At 40.7% G+C, this 8,153-nt stretch overlaps 1 pseudogene across 1 annotated transcript; it reads right to left on the bottom strand.

Annotated features, from left to right (window-relative positions):
- Positions 1 to 1,166: 1,166 nt before the first annotated feature.
- LOC309400271 (large ribosomal subunit protein eL15-like) lies at positions 1,167 to 5,619 on the bottom strand (annotated as a pseudogene). Its single transcript has 3 exons — positions 5,448 to 5,619; positions 4,938 to 5,074; positions 1,167 to 1,472 (listed from the first exon to the last, which is right to left on the bottom strand). The product of its transcript is annotated as a large ribosomal subunit protein eL15-like (transcript).
- Positions 5,620 to 8,153: the final 2,534 nt, after the last annotated feature.

The following is an 8,153-nucleotide window of genomic DNA, read 5'->3' on the forward strand; positions in this document are numbered from 1 at the left end:
CGATGACTGACCAAGATTGGATCCTGCATTATTTTCTACCTGTCCATTTTGTTCTCTGTGCAAATCGATGGAGACCATTCAGCCCTTGCTCATTTATTTGTCAAAAAATTAAGTACAATACTATTTTCAGATTTTTCTGTTTGGAATTATGTGAACAATTTTATATGGAAAAAATAATGAAGGGAGTTATGAGAGTGAGTACAGGGAGGGCCCCTACATAACGATTTACTTAATAATGACTTAAATCCTGCATTTAAATATTTAAAAGGATTCACTATTTTCTAAGTACAACAGTATTAAAGACTGTGTGTGAATGTATGAACTATTGGTTTAAGACCAAGTAATCATTCTGTCTTATTTTAAACACGATGTGGCTCACTTTATGAAACCACTTTTCACTAACCATTTTTAATACCTACTTAGGGCTAACAAAATAGCATACTGTGAACAGATCATTCTACTTGCAGAAAATTTATCAGGAGCTAGAGAAATTATGATTACAAAATATAGCTTAATCTGTAATAAAGTAAATTTGTATCAACCTTCATTATATCACTTTTGGAATAAGTTCAATTTAATTCCAAAATTAGGTATTTGCTTACATTGCAAAGCATTTTTTCTTAGTTCAGGTGCTAATTGTTTTCAATCTTTCCCAAAATTTACAATGAAAATAATTTGAAATGGTTCATATTTTCTGTTGCAGGATCCCATCTGGGTCGGTCATTGGAACCAGAGGTTTAATCTTCTGAGTTTTCAGACTCGTGCTGGAGCCCATCTTCAGGGAACTTCTCTCTCACCAGAATTTTGCTCATATCCTGGTGAGAGAGAAGTTCCCTGAAGATGGGCTCCCGCACAAGTCCAAAAACTTGGAAGACTAAACCTCTGGACCCAGTGACCAACCCAGATTGGATCCTGCAGTATTATCCTGGGACACGTATATTTCCCTTCATTCATATTTTCTGTATTTAAGATAAACACAAGTCAGTTACTGATGCAAGTACTAGTTTATAGATCAGTGATCAAGTAACAAATTCTGAGAAGTTGCAGTGGAAATCCTTTAATTCAACCACTGTTTATCCCAATTTCAGTTCAACAACAACACAAAGCAATGAAAATGTAAAGCCTCTGGATGACTTTTTATTGTGAGAAATTTATAAGCAAAAGGATCAGTGATAACGATGAAGCTGCAAAGTGTTGTGTCGTCTCCATGCAGCATGGTGTGAACCACCAATTGTGTGATGGAACTCGTGGCCCTTGCCAAGGCCACAGCTCTTCCTGCCAGCAGAGGTCAGCCCACGCATCTCTCTATGTTTGTGAACTGGCTTGGTGATCCATTGGGTATCTGGATTGAGCCTGATAGCTTTGTGGAAAGGATCAACCAGAATGACCTCAAAGAACTTGTATGTGGAATCCCCACCCACCCAGTAGGAATTCAGCACTCTCAAAGCTTCACAGTGTCGGCCAGCACGCTCCTAGACAAAAAGGTGAAAAACTATTTTAAGTATGTGTTTCTATATCTATTTATAGAGATATAGATATCATACAGATGAAATAAGATTGGGAAGCTTGATGCAAAGGAAATAAAATATTCAGTCTTACACGGAATTTAATAATTCCTTTTTTATAGAGAGGAATAAACAAGGATCTCATCTTCCTCAGTGTCCATCTTCTATTTTCCCAGCTCTGAAGTAGTGTTTTGACTCCACAAGTACTACACTTTGAACAGTTGCTCTACAGGTAGTCCTCAATTTACAACCATTTGAAGTTACTTATGACCAGTTTTCATACTTACGACTGTTACAGTATCCCCATGGTCATATGATCAAAATTCAGGCATGTGGCAGCTGGCATGTCAGTTACACTGTCCTGTGGTAATGTGATCACTTGTAACCTTTCCAGCTGGCTTCCAACAAGCAAAGTTAATGGGGGAAACTGGATTCACTTAACAACCGTGTGATTCACTTAACTGCAGTGATTTGCTTGACTGTGGCAAAAGGTCGCTAAAATGGGGCAAAACTGAACTGTCTTGCTTAGCAATGGAAATTTTGGGCTCAATTGTGGTCATAAGACAAGGACTACCTGTATTCAAGTATTAGTATTAGCAATTACTCACTCGTAAGCTATGATGCCCAACCAATGCTGCTCAAATGCCAGCCTCCTGCAAACATTCATGTGTTCAATGTGGATTTCTGTACAACCCAAAATTTATTGGTTTCCTCATGAACCAGGACCCTTATTAAGGACTCTTTTCGATATGAAAATGTTCATGCATATAACATGCATGGATGCTTATCCAAGGCTGACAGTATTTGAGTGGCAAATGCGGAGTTTTCATGTGAGCTATAACATGGCACTTGTATTAGCTATGTCCTCCTAAAAACAAGGTATACATATAATACTTAAAATCTACTTCAACCCACCAAGAGGTTATTACTATTGAGTCCTCCAACTTAATTGCAAACATGAAATTGGTTGTCATCTTAAGGCTACTCAGCATGTTCGTTTAGATTTGTTTCTTTTTTTTTTTTTTTGAAAAAAGTTTTATTGGTTTTTTTAAAACATTTATAGGGAAAAGGGTAAATGGAATGGTTACAGATTTTGGCAGTAGCAAGTGTGACAGAGGCCCCCTCCCTCCAATCTCATAGGTTACATCCATATATCAAGCATTAGTCCATAGTCATAAAAGATCAGCATATTAATTCTAGAAAAAAATTTTTTTTTTCAGTCAGCTTATATTGTTATAATATATAATCTAGATATAATTTCATTATTACTTTCGGTTTGTTTATAACATTGTGGCTTTCTTATTCATTTTTGTGATCTGAGCTTTCTTGGTATTGCCCCTTCTCCCCCTGCTGGCAGAGCTCCGGCCCCTCCCGTGTCCTGTGTGACCATTGTGGTATCTTCTGTTTTTTCTAGGTTCGCTTTGTTTTTTTCCATAAAGGCCTGTGCCTCTATGGGTGTGTTAATTCTAATTCTTTTCTCCTCCCAGAATATCAGCATACCTTCAGGCATCAACCATCTAAACCACACCCCCTTCTGGTATAATTTATTCGCCAATTGCGAATAATTTTTCCTTTTCTCCCTAATTTTTTTGGGAATCTGTTTTAGAATGGTTATCTCCCTATCATGGTATGTGAGTGTTTGCCCCCTTTGCACACCCAGAATTTCATCTCTTGTGCTTTTCCTAAGGAATCTAATATGAACCTCCCTGGGCACATTGTGTGTTCTGGCATATACTGAGTTCACTCTATAAGCCAGATCTATCTCCCATTCCATCTGTTGTTTATCTTTGTGTATGTATTCAGCTAAAATATTAGTCATTATGTCCCTTATATTTTCCCCATCTGTTTCTATTACATTTTGGAATCTAAGATAGAAGGACATTCTCTCAAAATCTGTTTTCATTTGTTGGGTATCAAGTTCTTTGTTTCCCCTCTGCAAGGCCTCAACCCCCCCTCTCGCCTCCGCCACCCCACCCTCCACAACGTCCAGTCTCTGTGAGTTCTTATAGATTTGCACTTGATTTTCTTTGATTTCATCTTTCATTTCCCTTAGCTGTTTCTTAATTTCCTCTTGGCCCTGTAAAATTTGTTGGAGCATTTGTTGAAAGTCTATCTCTGTAGTCTTGGGTTGCATCAGTTCTGTTATCTTTGACTGTGTGGCTGGGCTAGATGTTGCAGATGTTGGAGCAGAAGTAGCAAAACCAGGTTTTCCCGGAGGTGGTCTTTTTGGAGACATGGTTTGGAAAGCAAAGGAATCAATCACTGTAGAGACTGGGCAGCTGGAGAAGAGGAGCAGGCAGACGAGTCCAGGAGACAGAGAATCCAGACAGATGGGAATTTCTTTAGTAAATCTAGCAATAGGTGAAAGTTTTTTTTTCTCCAAAGGGTTCAAGGAATCACAATCCACAAGAGATTCCTCTGGGTGGCTCGGAGACAAAGACCGGAAGCCTGAATTTTGAAGGTGGAGTCAAATTTCACAGTTCACAAAGACAACGGAAGTGTGCCATCTTGCCCTGTCAGTTTTGGGCTCAGAGGCATAGCAAACTTTTGAAAGTTCAGAAAATTCTCAGTTCACCCATAAGTTCTGGATCTAAGTCCAAGGAAAGTCACTTTTATAGGGGTGAGGCATCATTAGTTGGCTCTCCCCCTCCCTCCTTCCCCTGGGGGCGAGAGCAAAATCTTTTCAAGCCGCTTGTCCAAGGGGGGGGGGAAATCCCCCTCCCTCTAGCCGCACCTCCAGCAAAAGTCCGAAAGAAACTTTGTTTAAAAAAAGGCTGAAAAGTCCATTAATTCAAAAGAGAGGGAATGGAGAAGGGAAGCCTCTCACCACACCGCCGCTGCTTCATTCAGAAGTATATTCTCCGATCGGCATGGGGCGAGACGCGCGCACACGGGCGCCCTCCGATACTGCTCCCCGGTGCCTAGAACGAAGCGGAGAAGCCCCCGCCAGCCGCCGCCGACGCCAGGACCCTCCGCGAGCCGTTCCCTCGGCAGGACGCCTCTCCGGGGCGTCCTGTGCCCCCCCAGAAGCGGGGGAAGCCCACCGGGAGAGCGGGAGCAGGCAAAGGCTTGCCTGTCGCCGTAGCCGCCGGAACCGGAAGCCCCTTTTAGATTTGTTTCTTTACTGCTCTATAGGTCCACTTATATTTACACAGAAACAATATCTCCATAAATTGAAGGTTATGCATAGCTGTTTATCGCAGCAGCTTTTAAAAATAAAATACATGTTCCCCCTAAAATGAGAAACAATAAGGCATCACTACTAATCAGTCAGGAATACTTTCATTAAAAATATTAAGTTTTTAATACCGCATATGTTATACTATGCCATGCTATAATTTACTACGTTGTAGTTTATCAGATATGCCACCCATTATAATATTGGTCATGGTCTCCTAAAATTTCACAAGGTTCTTCTCAAGATTTACCTACCTCTGCTACAGACTGCAGACTCCGGACAAATTTCAACTGGTTCACACCATGGTGCACAGGTTTTCCATAAGTAGCACCCTTAGGGACTGGACGTTTACGACCACCACGATGAACTCAGATGCGATAGATGACATAACCTACAACAGAAACAAACAGTATTTTATAAATATTTTATCCAGCTACCTGACTATTCTGTATTTTTATCCATATATGGTCTATTGTGTTGATTAGAGATGATCTACAGCAAAAAAAAAGATAGGAATTGGATTCACATAATATAGACAAAAGAAAATGTTAAAACTTGTTGCCTTATATAAGCTTTCTTTTCATCAACTTGACTTTTCAGATGTTTCCCTGCAGTTTATCATCATTGCATGTATAGCTATGTGCTACGTAACTTGTACTGCTTACTGTAGGGATTGTTATATTGGATCAGTATTTATCTCCATATATGTAATAAGCATATGATCAAACACATAGAGCAAGCAAACTTGTCAAGGTTCCTGTTACCTTGCTTGGCTTTATATCCCAGCCTGCGGGCTTTGTCTGGTCTGGTTGGGAGAGGAGATCAATGAAGAGCTGACAACTGGCGACATGGCCAGCAACGGACACGCAGGAGGAAACGCATCACATCAGATTGCTTTTTCCTCCATAATTCTTGGATGTACTTGTAGGCACCCATTTTGACTTACCTAGTAAAGGAAATGCAGTGTTATGCTACACCATATTTCTTTTAAAAACAGGCATATACTAAAAGGAACTCAATTAAAAAGAACAAGAACAACGGGTCATTCCATGTCCAGTGGTCTGAGGCTCCCTGTTCGGCCATCATGATTTCAATGAAATTTGGTGTGAACATGCACACGTCCCCAATGAACATTGGTAAAGTGTTACGTGTGCCGATGCAATACCTACGGAGATGTAGTCATTTGTGTGACCCCATACTGCAGCCTTCTACAGTATGACTCTGAGGGTTCAGCAAATTTGAGACATAATATCTCCGGCAATATTTTGTTGAGAGAAACAAAACTTGGCCATCTTGTACAACTACTTGTGCTCTATTAAACAAAATAATAAAAACATTCTCATGAGCGATCTCCATCTAGATAGGTTGGAACAAAGTTGGCCGAAAATGACTGTGGCTCGAAAAAAGGTTAAAGTTTGGCTTTTTATATCTCTGGAAGGAAAGGTATGAGAAACGTGAAACTTTGGGTGTAATAACTTAGCAACACACAGTTTTGAAATATAAAATTTCATTCTCCTATTGCTTTCCAATAGTTCACAAATTGAGTGTAAAGTGGAGAGTTTTTGTAAAACTGCCAAAAATTGGGTATTTTCAGCCTGCTTTTACAAAAAAAGACCTTCTGGAAACTGTTAAATCATTCTCATTAGAAAGAGCATGTTTCAACCCCCCTAATAAAGTAGGGTTGGTGTTTCATCGCTGACGTATGAAGCCCTAAAAATAGGGACAAAGTTGAGGACGGTGCTATGGCAACCTCACATGCATTCTGTTATTGTTTCGTCTTGTTTGTTTTATATAGACATCATTACTACTATTATATTACGTTGGTACATGGTGACATTGTCACTACCAGTTCAGGCAATTGACCCATGAATGTTGAATGCCAGGGTCTCCTCTGCTACCATAGGGAGGTGGTTGAGACAGGCCATCAGAGAGGCCTATGAGGCGGATGCGGCCTTTGGCCGTAGCGTACTCCAACGGGTGGTGACTTCCCCTCCCCCGGGGCCATCTTCCCACCCTGGGACTTAGCTTGGGTATGTACCTGCTGTAGCCCCTCCCGCCGATCCTACAGGAAAAGAACTCCCTAATCCAAAGGGAAACTTCCCCAAAAAACTGAGACACAGAAAGAACATTGGTCCTTACCTGAACGTTCTGGATAGCTGTCAAGGCTTCTTTTATAGGCACTTGGGTGAAGAGGGATATGACATCGAAGCTCACGATTAGGTCGCTGGGTTGTAGGTTTTGTTTCTTTATTGTTTCTATGAAGTGGAGTGAGTTTTGTACGTGTGAGGTGATGGATTCTGAGTAGGGTTGGACTTGTTTGGCGAGGAATTTGGCAAGATTCTGCAGAGGTGAGCCTATGGAGCTGACTATGGGTCTGAGTGGTGTTCCTTCTTTGTGTATCTTGGGGAGGCCATAGAGTTTGGGGCATCTGGAAGATTTCTCTCTCGGGATGATTCTTTTCTGAATCTCTTCACTGATGGGAGAGACTTTTATTTTGGATTTGGTGTTTTTTTCCAGGTAGGTGGTGGGGGTCTGTGTTTAGAGGTTTCTTAAGAAACCCCAAAGACAAAATCCAGCTAAAAAACCAAGGAGTCTATGAAATACCATGCAAAATCTGCCCTGCAACATACATAGGACAAACGAACAGGAGAATAAATGCACGCATTGCAGAACACAAGAACGCAGTAAGAAAAAAAGAAAAAGCTTCCTCCCTTTTCCAGCACCTTAAAGCTACAGGACATGAAATTAATTTTGAAGGAACCAGGTTAATCTCCAAAACAGAACACTTCAACAAGAGAATAACTATGAAAGCTTTCGAAATAGAGAAACACCCCCACAACATGAATAAACGTGACAATACCTCCTGCCTACCAGACATCTGGAAACCAGCCCTAGTCAACAAACAAGCCCCACCCACCACCCAGGCCGTTACAACACAAAACAACAATGTACACACAGCCAGCACCAATCTACCAATCATGATACAACCACACAACCAATCATTCCACTTACTGAAACAAAGCCAGCACTACACACCCACCCACCAAGACTTATAGAAAGATGGCAGCTCCAATCACACTTTAAGTCCAAAACCCAGCCTGAAGATGGCGAGTGAGACCTCGCCGAAATGTTGCCAAGACAACCTCAATCTTACACAGGAAAAGACCCGAATGCAACAAGACTATACATACATACATACATACATACATACATACATACATACATACATACATACATACATACATTTGTGTTACAACCCCTGGTATGCCCAAATATGGGAGGAAGCTCACTACTCCCTCTTTCTGTCCTTCGGCTCATTACAGAAAACCATCCAGGCAGAAAACTATATTTTTATTTTTAATATTGTCTTTTTATATTTGTGTTGTATTTGTGCTGATAAATAAATAAAGGGAGACTAGTATAGATCTATTTCAAGCTATTTAGCTCTCATCAGCTAGCCATACCCTTAC

This window comes from Natrix helvetica (assembly GCF_964273705.1).
Source record: "Natrix helvetica genome assembly, chromosome: W".
NCBI classification, from domain to species: Eukaryota; Metazoa; Chordata; class Lepidosauria; order Squamata; family Natricidae; genus Natrix; species Natrix helvetica.